The sequence below is a fragment of the Eupeodes corollae genome, chromosome 3 (assembly GCF_945859685.1).
Source record: "Eupeodes corollae chromosome 3, idEupCoro1.1, whole genome shotgun sequence".
Classification (NCBI taxonomy): Eukaryota; Metazoa; Arthropoda; class Insecta; order Diptera; family Syrphidae; genus Eupeodes; species Eupeodes corollae.
In genome coordinates, this window is record NC_079149.1 from 66,545,321 (window position 1) to 66,556,346 (window position 11,026).

The 11,026-nt window shown below is 30.4% G+C and overlaps 1 long non-coding RNA gene across 1 annotated transcript; it reads left to right on the forward strand.

Annotated features, from left to right (window-relative positions):
• The first annotated feature begins 7,655 nt into the window (after positions 1-7,655).
• LOC129948900 (uncharacterized) lies at positions 7,656-9,978 on the forward strand. Its single transcript, XR_008781973.1, has 3 exons — positions 7,656-7,906; positions 7,999-8,194; positions 9,712-9,978. It is a non-coding gene; the product is annotated as an uncharacterized LOC129948900 (long non-coding RNA).
• The last annotated feature ends 1,048 nt before the right edge of the window (positions 9,979-11,026 follow it).

Here is an 11,026-nt window from a genome sequence, read left to right on the forward strand (position 1 = left end):
TTTAATGATGAAAATCTGAGCCAAAAAAGAAAACTACTTTTAGTTTGAAAAAATGCAAAATGAATGGTGACCATTAGGGGTCTTAAAACTTAAGATCAAAGGTCTTTTACTTGATTAGAAGAATTGTATTTATAATTTCACAAAACATTTATAACACAAACAAAACCAAAAATGGTACCTTTAAATAAAAAATAATAATAAACTAAACTGAAATGTAGCCATCTTCTTTTTCGAAATCTCTATGAAAATTAAGTTAGTTGATTTATATGAATATTTGGGAGATAATCCAGGAGGGAGAAGTGGAAGTTTGACGAGAAACCGATAGAAATAGTAAAGGAATACAAGTATCGCGGAATTTTTGATTGCATCTAAGTTGAATCTAGAAAAAAATTTACAATCCAAATTATCGGAAGCAAAGCGTGCTATGTGTTCTGTGTGGAGAAGTTGGAGAAGAAGCCGTTCGGATTCGGCCTTAAATTTTAGGTCCCTTCCATTCCTGACAACAGTACTCACACACAGGAATGGTTGAGAGTTGTAAGTCACTAGGACCTGGTTCACAACGGAGTGTTGCGCCACCCAATTTATTTTTTTTTAAATTACATTTCAATTACGTGTCAAGAGTTTTGGAGATGGGCGACGAAAGAATTCCGCGAATAGTACTCACACAAGCTATCAATTCTGAAGTTTCGTGTGTCAATTTGAACTTCATTCCTCACCGTCCAGAATTGCCAATATTAGAAGAAACGATCAACATCTTGAATGGAGAACTAGGTTGGGACCTTCTGTATGAATACTCATTAAACGCTCTTCGCTATAGAACCAGAATAGTTGAGGATTAAGGATTAAAAGTTTGAAAATTATAAAGTTTATTTTATTGAAATGTATCTAATTAGCTTTTTTTTCGTATTTATAAATAAAAAAAATGTCAATCTATTAGACGGCCTATGGCCAAACCATTTAAAGACTTGTGTAATCTTACAATTAAGAATATAATATTTTGTTCTTGTATCTTTTGAAGTCAATCAAATTAACTAACTAGCTATATGAACATTTTATTCAGACACGCATGAATTATGTTTGCTAAAATTTAAACGTCTCGACTCATGTAAAAATACACAAGAAAAAGGATTATAGATTTCGTATAGTAGATATTTCAGTATTGAAATCAATGTATCATATAATTACAAGTTTGTTATGCAAGTTAAGTAATTCAAAAAAAAACTTTTAACGAATTTCAAGTAAGAATCTCGTAAAAAAAATGTCTGATTATAAATCAATTTATGCATTTTTAATAAAGCTGATTAGACTATTTTACGATCAAATTATTCAACAATTTTTGTTCTTTTCCGTCCATTCAATACTCCTTCAAGTCTGGAGTTTTAATTCAGGTGTTGAAATTGAAAACTTTACCTCGTTAATCCAAAAAAAAAATATTGACAGCTTATTAAAATTGTATTATTATGAACAACTATAATTAACTGCCAAAAACTTTTCTAACCCCCCAAGTTAGTTGGCATATTATTATAAAAAAACAACAATTTTCCAATACCTAAGTTAAAATTGTCGAAAAAGGACATCAGCCCGGCTTTTAGTTTTTACCTTCAAAGGATATTTTGCAAAAATTAAAGGACAAATTTTCGCAAAACTAAAATCAATTCCTCACTTTCGCACTCAAAACACAGTCATACATAGCATATGCACTACGTACAAAATGTTCACAGCATTTTATATGAGCGAACCATCTTTGTTTACGAGATGAATGCATTACAGAATAATGGCCTCGTTACATGATTGCAGACAAAAGCAAAAGGAGTCATCGCGTTCGCTTCGCGTCTACTTTTCTATTGCTGTTGATTGTGATATATTTGTTAATATAAGGATTCATAGAATTTTTGCATTTTTTATTGCCAAATGATAAAAAATACTACCCAAGGAAAATTACATGGTATATATGTATACATCCTGGATACATCAATATGTACACACGTATATCCTTTATGTGTAGGATGATATTACATGTCCTCTCTATATCATTGGGTTTTCCTTTTTTTCGTTCTTGTAGAAGATACGGACTGAGCGTCAGTGGAAATTCTAATTTGAGACGACAATAAATATTCATCGGAATGTATAATTGACACAAGTGGGTACGCAAAAAAGTGCCATGAATCAACCTGATAGAAATATGTTCTATGGTAAATGGTAAGAACGTATATAGGGATATCTCAAACATTATTTCCGTACTTGACAAGCATAGGGTGTTTTAAGATTAGAGTTTGCAACATGTTAGCTAGAAAAATGGTGCTTTCTAACAAAGCCTCGAATACCATAATTTAAAAACTGCTTTAAATTCCTTCCGTCAATGATTATTATGATAGTAAAACATACCTTACAATCGAATCAATGACATCTTGTGCTTAATATTAGATAAATTGAAAATTAAACATCATTAAGTATGTATAAGAATTTCGTTCATATATAACATCTCAATCCAATTCAAAAGTACTCTGCTTGTCCTTTGGAATCCAAACTTAGATCTTTCTTTTAGATGTATTGTGCGTGCTTACACTAAGAGGGATATAAATCCCCTTATAGTGAAATCAAATAAGAGGCAGACAGGATAAGAAAAGATCTGTTCAGATATGAGAGGCGGATAGAACCTCGCGTTTTTGGCGACTTAGTTGCATTTTCTTGAAATTCATACCAATTTGATATCACGTCACAATGTTTTGTTAAAGTTGTTTGTTGTTAATTTCGATTGATATTTTGGGTGAACTATAATGTTAGTTTTTTTTTTTAAATTACTATAATAACAAAAAACACATACCATTTTTTTGACAATTTTTAATTAGTTTAGTTTATTCTTCAAACAAAGTTACAATAGGTACTTTAGTAATTACTAGATAATAGATAATATAATTCATACAATTTAAAATTTTAAACATTACCACCAGCAAAGTTATTTATATTTAACAATAAATTTGATTTAAATAAATATCTACTAACATTGAAATCAATCATGTCGCAAACAGTATTTGTTTCTCTTAAACAACTGGATAATGGTTCATTGGACACAGTTCTATGATATGGAACATTAAAAAGCGATTGGTTTCGAAGCAATCTCGCAGGAACATTAATCCCAATAAGAGCTAAAATTTGTGAACAATCAATATGATCTGCTACTATGTCACGAATGAACATAACCTCTGTGAACTTTCTACGAATGTTAAGAGGCCAAATACCAAATAATTTACACCTCGGTTCATAGGTAGGAAAATCTATGTCCCATTGAAGTCTTTTCACTACAACCCTCGTAAATCTTTTTTGGATCTTTTCGATTCTAATTTCAAGATTACACCTTGCAAACGCAAAATATAAACACTTTAAGGTGTGTGGATCGGAAAACTCCATTGAGTTTCGCAATATGAAACCTAACATTGAACTGCCTTCAGCAGCTAAAAAATCTATGTGCTTTACGAAGTAAAGTTTTTTGTTAAAAATCACACCAAGATCTTTTTTTAAAGATTATAACGGACAATGGCGTATGACTGATTTTATAGATAAAATTAATTGGACAACGGTTTCGAGAAAACGTTAGGCTTTGGCATTTGGAAATGTTCAAATGTAAACAGTTACCTAAAAACCAGTCCGATAAAAGATCTAGATCTTGTTGCAGAAGAAAAAAAGTCATGTTCATATCTTATACAACGAAATACTTTTAGATCATCTGCGTACATCAAACACTTTAATTTGAAAAACATATCAGGCAAGTCGTTTATAAACAATAGAAAAAAGAAGAGGACCAAGATGGCTTCCTTGCGGGACACCCAACGTAGCATATCCCGGTGCAGAAATAATGTTATTTATACGAACGTACTGAATACGATTCCTTAAGTATGAATTTAGCCATTTTAAAAAGTTTGAGTGAAAACCAACTTCATTTATCTTCATAATTAAAGCATCATGATGGACTCTGTCAAAAGCTTTAGAAATGTCAGTATAGACAACATCATTCTGATAACCTTTCTCAAGTGTATTCAGGACTTAATTACTAAAAATAAATACCTCCTGATTTGTAAATAGGTGTGATTGTTGAATGTTTCCAAGTATTTAGAAACTCGTCATTTGCAAGTGAACGATTAAAAATAATTTTTAAGGGAACAGCCAATGCATTCGCACACATTCCTAAAATGATTGCTGAAATTCCATCAATATTACGTCGCTTGTCACCCTTAAGCTTTGACAACTCTAACTCAATCTCAGAAGTGGAAAAATTTAAACTGCCTATATTAATAAGAGTATTTCAAGAGTTGAAGATATAGCTGACGAAAAAAGTCAAACCGCAAAACATTAGGTTTAATTGGGAGCTGGTCGGAATGCTGTATTTTAAAATAATGTAAGGTCAAAATTCTGCGTAATACTGTTTGATCGTAATACTGTATGGTTAATATTTTGTATTTCAAGATACTGTGCATTTAAAATACTGAACCTCAAAAATCTGTATTGTCAAAATATTGTGGCTCATAATGCCTTTTAGTTTTGACGGGAGCGGGTCGAGATGCTGTATTTTAAAATACCGTATGATCAAAATTCTGTATGCTACTGCACGATCCTGTATGGACATAATACTGTATGGATAATATTCTATATTTCAAAATACTGTATATTTAAAGTACTGTATCTCAAAAATCTGTATTGTCAAAATACTGGTAGCTCATAATAATTTATGGTTTTGACTGATCAATTAGTTTGGTGCAACTGCTTATGCAATTTTTGATTATGATAAGAAAAATTGATGTTAAAATGTGAGGGAGAAACAAACAGGAAGAAGAAAATGAAAAAGACAAAATATTAAGTTAACATTTATTTTGTTTTTATTTAATTGTTTTTGTCTTAGGAAAATATATTAGAACAATATGCTTATGAAAAATTATCATGATTTTTTCTTTAAAAAAAGTGTTCTGTGTTCGCACACAGAAATTGTTAGGACTTGTAAGTCACTAGTTCTCAACAGACTGTTGCACCACCCAATTCAAATTTAAATTTTGAAATACAGAATATTAACTACAGTATTATGTACAGTATTGTACAATATTTTAACCCCAAACCGGAGAAATTGCACCATTATAATTTGAAAAATCGGACCGATTACAATAACTTCCTGTGGGAAGTTAATAAATTAAACAACTGAATCCATAGTAGGCCATAGCAAATTATCGCCTGCAAATTGTTCAGCCAAATAATTAAAATATAGTACATTGATGGTAGAATTGATAGCATTAGTAAAATTGTTTGTATCTCCAAAACAAAATAACTCGTTCTTTTTATATAAATGTGTCTAAAAATGACAACTTTATATTGGGTTATTTTCAACTTTTACGTTAATAAATAAATACAGGTATTTGCGTACGTCTACATCTGCAGTAAAAGTATCTCTCTGTTATTAAGAAATCCAAATTGACTTTAAACAAATTGAAATATGTATATGTAGCATTTTGAGTAGACTCTTTTACATATGTAAATACATACAAATGCATAACACACGCTTCCAATTTTCTTAAATAAAAATTCGGAATGATAGACAGCAATACTTGGATGTCAACCCTTCCTTCTTTGCATTCAATTTGAAAATTTTCTTGCATAGAGAACACGTATTAAGTTACACGTATAAATTCTGGGTTTTTTTCTTCATCTTCAAAACAAATATACATTATTAATTTATAAACATGAAGTCCTTCAAACTCATCAAAAAAAAAAACTAAGAAAAAGACTATGTTCCGCCTATCTGAAGTTCATAAAAAGCATATAAGAAAGCAAGTTAAACAGCAACAGAGAGTAAAATATTTAACGAATATAAGAAACTAAGGAAAAACTCGAATATGAAAAGTAGTCAAAAAAGTTCGAGTTAACTCATTAAAGTCCTTTTTTATTTTGTAAGAGCGATTGGGGATTGTATCACCTATCAAAAAGATCATTAAACGAAACTTTTAAACCAAAATTTGAAAACATAAATCGGAAATTCTTACATTTTCTAAGTTTTTTTTTTATATCATTTAATTCAAAACAGGACAAATCAATCGATTGTTAAAAATTGAGTTTAAATGTTGTGGTTCTATAATGGAGATTATACTTCTTCGATTTAACATACGACAATGGTACATAGAAGAATCTGAAAAAGTTGTTTTCTTTGTCAGTGTGTGTGTGTGTGTGGTGCGCCCACCATTGGTATTCGAACTGTTTAAAATTCAAAATATATTTCGGGACGAAAACAATTATTAATTCCCTAACAAAATTGAAAAATCGAAGCTATAGTTACGAACTTAAATACATACATATGTACATTAAAATGAACTATCTTGCTTCAATCACACACTATTGATATAAGGCTCATGAGACATGTTTGCTTTAAGCGGTATTCATGGTTGATTTCACTTCTATTCAAATTACTTCATAAGGCTTTAATATTAATCCAATATGATAACAATTGCTTGTCGAATTATTTTTATGAAAAAATAGTTTTTTTCCTCAAATGATTTGATAAAAAAGTGATGATTATTTGAAATTTTCAAATTCGAATTATTATTGATATCAGTTCATTTTAGCCCATCATTTCTACGAAAAAAAAACTGCTTTTCTGATAAAATTTGTTTAAATATATTTTATATTTTATTTACATATGTACATATATTTATCATTGCGTATATTACAAATGATAGTTTTAATATTTGGTCAAGAGCTGGTCATGAATTTCGCCTAAACCCTTAACTTCAACACCTATAGAAGGAGTTAACTGATAATAGAAAAATGTCAAAACCGACTTTGAAGAACATTTAAATTTCTTTAATAAGATGATTCAAATATGCCAAGCTTCAAAGTAAAAAAATAAAGTAACCAAAACAGATAAAGTATCCACATAATTTGTACATACAAAAAACGTACGTGACGTACTTCTTAACATTAACCTAAGATTTCGATATTTGAAAAACTATTTTCTTACGATACTCTTTCTAAAAAGCTAGTTTAACTGAAAATATAAGATGTTTTAGTTTTTCTTTTGAATCAGTCTATTTATTTGCTTCCGATGACAACTATAGTGACTTACAACTCCTAACTATTCCTGTATGCGAGTCATGTCAGGAATGGAGGCGACCTACAGTTTTAGGCAGAACCTGAACGGTTTATTTGAGAAAGCACTTTTTATGACAAGAATTACTCTTGGGGGATTTGTTAATTTGTGGCAAAAAACTTTAAGGCAGAAATAGAAACCAAGAACTCTGGCATTACTGTCCTACGCACTAACCATCACGCCACGGGTACTATACTATATCTCATGTAATACACCCTATTAATATAAAATATCTTTTAAAATTGAAATATCTAAACTAGGTCGACGCGAGTACATCTTTAACGTTTAAAAACATTTTAAAGTAGGTTTATAAATAATTCATTAGCTACCGCTTATCATCATTTTCCCTAAGCTCAAAAACTGACATTCGATTTTATTTCTAAAAAGCTATGCTTTTTGCTGCGATGTTTTTGTATAAATCTACCACCGAGATTTTCCCCCAAAATTAACAAAGCATTATCTGTGTTTTCCGGAGGGATTGCTACTCAACTCGATCTGGCTCATTTTCAATCACCAAACAAAATAATTTTAAATCATTTAGTAGTCATTCTGAACTAAATTATTTACATTCCTATGAATATTTCTTAAAATATGTTCAGCGTCTTCTTCTTCTTGTTCGTCTTGCGATTTTAGACGAAAAGACGAAACCCTCAGCCCTCAGCAAACCAGCATTATTGATAAGTTTCTCCTTTAGGTACAAAAGAGGAATGTAGTAAACGGGACTCTTGCAATATACAGTAAAGATATGGATACAAAAATACCAACGAAATGAAAAAATAAAGAGTGAGTTGGGAAAAATAAAATAACCAAAGCATAACTACATTATTAGATACTTTGTATATTTGTGAAATTCATTTCCATATTTATGTCCTTAGCGGTAACATGATTGCATTACAGGAGGGAATTTCATCACAGCATTCCATTGCATTGAAGCTGAATAAATTTATTTTGGAAAAACGGAAGGGCAACATCAACAAGAAAAGACACAACAACAAAAACAACTATAACAACACAGAAGGCTGCCACGAAATATTTCGTATCTACCCAACACAGCTAGTAGAGATACTTAAGGTGACCATATACTTTTTTATAAAAAATAAAAATAGGGAAAAGTATGGAATGTATACCTTTTCTTCATTGATAAATATTGGTTGGACAATACCTTTACAGTTCTTTGTTTTTGAAGTTCATCTTGAGAAATTCTAGAAAAAACATATTGCTATTTTTTAAATACTTCCTCAAAAAATTAAGCAAAATTGCTTTAACCTTATAGTAAGTAATCTGAAGTACTTTTGAAACGAAATGAAATAGAAATCGCCGAAAAAGTTAAAAATATATCGGTCGATAAATATATAATAATTTTGATGATTTTGAATCATGTTTATTTTCAAATAATAAGAGACCAAATGTCAAAACGACTATCACGACAACCAACTGCGTCAACTTAGCCGATTCCTAGAAGTTGAAATTGGTTCTTAAGCGTTTAACCTTTTTCCTGAGATATTGGTGCATTTGATTCCTTCCCAACGACTGCAAATAATTCTGGAATTCATTTTTAATTATACGAGTATAAAACTATTAATTTATAATACAATATTGCGAAACATCCTTAATTTGTTATTCTTTTTCTACTGGAATTTTATTTCGAAACTAATAAAAATGAAATATTGAACACAAAACACGAAAGTCTGTGAATATAGATTTCATTTAGACTACAAATGAAAACTTGGCTGATGATTTTGTTTTATTTGAAAATTGCAATGACAATTAACTAAGATAAATGGATTAGAAAATAATTTGTTTATGAAAAACCAAGGTGAAAATCTTAACCCGACTCAAATAAGAAAAAATCCATCATACTAAAGAAAATCTGAAAGAAACTTGACAAAGTAAACAATGATATTGAAAAAAATGCGTCAATAATATTATATGTTAATATTTTAAAACAGATTTTAAATTTCATTTGCCAATTTTATGAATTATTTAAGTTTATTGTGTAAGTTTTGTTTCTATAGGCTTTCTCAGTAAAGTATTTCTAAGTAAACCTTGTAAACTTGTGAATTTTTTAAATGTGTTTTGTTAAAACGATCCTAAAATTAGTATGGTTAAGCAACTCCATCCCTGACAACAGTACTCGCACACAGGAATGGTTGAGAGTTGTAAGTCACTAGGCCCTAGTTCTCTACGGACTGTTGCGCCACCTAATTTATATACATATTTTATTTTAAGCAACTTAAAACACATCACATTTTACAGAAATTATTGAAATTATTCAGGAAACTTTTAAAGGACGTACATTTATGCAATCCATGGTGGGCAGGACATATTCTACATATTGGCTAATTAGAAATTCGTTTAAATTTGAATCTACATTTTCCATTTTTGTGTAACCTGCAAGGCACTTAATTTAAGTTATTGCGCACATTAGTAGACATTTTCGATCGGCGTAGAATTTTAAATAAAAGTGGTACACAATATTTATATATGAATGTTTTAAGCAAAAGAAAATAAAAATATAGCATATATAACAAACATTAAATAAAACAGTTGGTCATCTCAGCCTTATCATTTCTTTATCCCATTTTCAGGTGAAATATTAAAACAGAAGGGAATACGTTTTACAGAAAGTATGGTATGTATGCCTATGAATTCTATGATTTTGGAATTTGTTATTAAAATATTATGTATACATTATACATATTATATTATAAATATATGTACATAGAGTCATGGTCATACAATTAAGCCACAAAACGAATGTACCCTGTTCCCTTCAATAAAGCTTTCCTGTATTACTTTGTGTCTGTTTTTTTTTTAACGGTTAACAACTAACATTATCTCAATATGAAAACCGTATGTCACCTAAGTTTCAAAGATGTTTTGCTTTTAAACAAAGCGCTTTATTTGTTGTTAAGTCGCAGTGCAGGTGGTCACATAATTAAGCCAACAGGTACTTTTATATTATTCCATATAGATATTTTATCAAAATGTAATAAAACTGTTTTATTATTAGGGAAATATATTATTAAAAATTAAAATATTTAATTGATAACAGGTATGGGAAGAAATAAAACCTGTACTCCATGTTTAAAAATAATTATTGTCAATTGCTTCAAAAAGTACAAAAATGTTATGAAAGTAAGCAAATTACTGGTTTTGCTAGAGGTAAAGTTAGGAACGCAGTTCAATATTTTAAAAACACCAAACCTTTGAGAACCTACCCCGCAAAAAGCCATGAAAAATGACTCCGGCTGAAGACAGAACATAAATTAGGCTTTCTTAAGTAGATCTATTTTTAACATCCGTCAATTAAGAGCCCAAAAGGAGGAGAACTATTATGTACAATTATCAGCAAGAACCATTTGAATGGATGAATCGCTAGACGTAAGCCTGTCGAAAAAAATATTGCTCGAAGAATGAGGTTTGCTATAAAGAACATCTTTATAAAAGTCCAAATTTTTGGAATTTGGTCGTGCGGAGCGACGAATCCAAGTGCAACGTTTTTGGCAGTGACGGAAGACAGTATGCGAGGCGTCCTTTACACAAAAAAAAACTGTAAAGCATTAAAGGTTTTCCGTGATGGTTTGGGGATGTTTTACATCATCAGGTGGTGGTCCATTGGTGCAAATTCATGGAAATATGACAGGAGAAATGTACAAGGACATTTTGTACAGTCATTTAAATATTGATTATGCTGAAAATTGACAATTGATATAGCCTGGATATTTCAACAGGACTACGACCCGAAGCATTGCTCTCGGGTCGTGAAATCCTGGTTTGAATCAAATGCAGTCCGAGTCCTGGAGTGGCCTCTAAGATCGAAGCTGATCCCCATGGAAATTTTAGGTTGATCATAAAAAAAGCAGTTGCGCATAGAAAACCTACGAACAAAGCTTCTCTTTG